We start from the raw sequence: 2,441 nt of genomic DNA on the forward strand, positions 1-2,441 counted from the left end.
GTGGCTTGAGGAAGATACTAATTCTTGAGGGTAAGCATGTGAAAGGACATATATCTCCTGAATCCCTTTCTGACAAGTCGTCCCGTCCCTGGTATCATTGGTAAACTCTAAGCTTTGGCTTTGTGACTGCTCCAATGAGATCCTACTCATTTTATGCCATTCCATTTGCTCTGCTTATTAAGATAAGGCAGATGGGGATCTGGGTCTTCAGAACCTAGGAAGGCCACCATGCCCACACACCTGATCCTCACAGTGTGCAGAGGGCAGCTGCTCACTCAGGAAGGACAGCCACCAAAGTTTATTGAGGCTGAGGGAAACTATGACAGGGTCCTCAGCTGCTGGGGCCCACACACCAAGATCCCACACTGTGGACAGGGTGTGTCAGAGGGCCTTGGCTGCCTGGAAAAGCAGCTCAGCCTTGGAGACCAAAATCACAAAGGCTCCTTTTCTCCCAGGCTGGAGGAGGAAGTCTAAATCTAATGTCTCAGTGCTGTGGCCCCAGAACGCTTCCCCAGTGCCCTCCCCTGATGCAATGCCCAGGAGAATTTCTGGGCAGAGGGAATCACCTTTGTACATGGAGAGAGTCCACTCAGTCATGTTCTCACAGAGGAACTGTCCTGTTCAGCACAGGACTTGTGACACCTGCTGCCAAGTGCCATGACAAGGAGCAGCAGAGGAAGGAAGGAATTCCCCATCAATGAGAAGTGCCCTAGAATCCTCCCCGACCACCCTACCCAGTGGACTCAAGGGGTTCTTCTCTTGAGAAATGTTTGCATGACTCTGCTGAGTCGCACACATGGAGATGGCTACAACAGGATGTCCACCAGTTTGTGGATATGGCCCCCCTGGGAATTCCACACTAACTGCTTCAGGTGGACATGTCCCTTCTCCTGCCTTGGGCAGGGATACTGTCTCTCTGGCTGAAACACAGGATGTTTTCCCCCCAGCTTCTCTGACACTTGGGGTCTTATTGCTTTCAAAATGAAAAAAGAGGACATATAACAATGTTCTTCACAGTCTTATATTTCTCCAGGTAATAGCGAACACAGAGGCTCGAGAACTGGCACCACTGGGTGCTGTCAGGGGTCGAAATTTGAACATCAAATCTTGTGAAGTGGGACTTGTCACATTGTCTCCTCCATTGTGAGGGAGCCAGCAGGGCAAATGTTCCCTACCAGAGGCTGACCTGCAGACTACCTCTAGATCCTTGGTCTGTGCTATCTTATGGAGGAAAGCCCTGGGCACCTTGATGCCAACAGAGCCAGGGTTCCATGATGGGGCCTCCTCCCCACACCACAGGTTGCCTGGGATGTTTCTCTACTGTATTTCCTCCAAAAATAGAAGACATCTGATTTCCCTGGACTCACAAGTTAGGCCCCTCCCTCCCTCCCTCTCCCCACCCAGACCCACCAGGGCATTTGCATGCTGCTCCCTGGGGAGGGCCTTCCTGCAAGGCTGACATAAAAGCTCAGCTCTATCCTCCCTTGACTCACCAGGACTTCTCAGCTCAGCTTCTCAAAATGAGGCTCCCTGTTCAGTTCCTGGGGCTGCTGCTACTCTGGATCCCTGGTGAGGACAGAGGGGATGAGGTGGGAGATGGGGGAGCGAGGGGAGCCCTGGGCACCCATTCTGCCCATGTGTGCTACATCCATCTAAGAGATGAGCAGGTCTCTCCTCTAGGATGAGGCCGCTGAGATCAATTGATGTGAGAGAGTATTCCAGATGGAGCAAGGGACTGGTCTCTGATCAATATTGTCACATAATAAGAGGGGAATGTTGTAGGTCAATTCTAGAGAGGCTCTTCTAAATTACAATATTTGAGGTGTATTTAAATATAAATAACTTTACTGTACAAATCAAAATCACAATAATAAGTTACCCTGAAATCCAAAATAAAGGAAAAAGCACAAATTCTCCTAAAGTATTTATATAACCTTGCATTGAACTATGATTTTTTTTCAGGAACCAGTGGGGCTATTGTGATGACCCAGACTCCTGTCTCTCATCCTGTCACCCCAGGACAGCCAGCCTCCATCTCCTGCAGGCCCAGTCAGAGCCTCCTACACACTGATGGAAACACCTATTTAAACTGGGTTGTGCACAAGCCAGGCCAGGCTCCACTGCGCCTAATATATAAGGATCCAACCACTACACTGGGGTCTCAGACAGGTTCAGTGGCAGTGGGTCAGGGACAGATTTCACACTGAGAATCAGCAGGGTGGAGGCTGAGGATGCTGGGGTGTATTACTGCTGGCAAGGTATAGAGTACCCTCTCACAGTGGTGCAGCCCTGAACAAAAACCTCCCTTCCTGGGTGGCCCAGCTGCCACATGAGCTACTAGTCTGGGCAGCAGCTCAGCAGATTCTCTGCCCTGTGAGAGGAAAGTGCTGAGAACTCAGGGACCAGGTGCAGCTGAGGGCTGTGGACCATGACTGCCTGGG

The 2,441-nt window shown here is 50.7% G+C and overlaps 1 long non-coding RNA gene across 1 annotated transcript; it reads left to right on the forward strand.

Moving 5' to 3' along the window:
• The first annotated feature begins 1,480 nt into the window (after positions 1-1,480).
• On the forward strand, positions 1,481-2,259 carry LOC125614545. The gene is made up of 2 exons (XR_007345134.1): positions 1,481-1,569; positions 1,963-2,259. It is a non-coding gene; the product is annotated as an uncharacterized LOC125614545 (long non-coding RNA).
• Positions 2,260-2,441: the final 182 nt, after the last annotated feature.

Source organism: Marmota marmota, unplaced genomic scaffold, assembly GCF_001458135.2.
Source record: "Marmota marmota marmota unplaced genomic scaffold, marMar, whole genome shotgun sequence".
In the NCBI taxonomy this organism is placed as follows: Eukaryota; Metazoa; Chordata; class Mammalia; order Rodentia; family Sciuridae; genus Marmota; species Marmota marmota.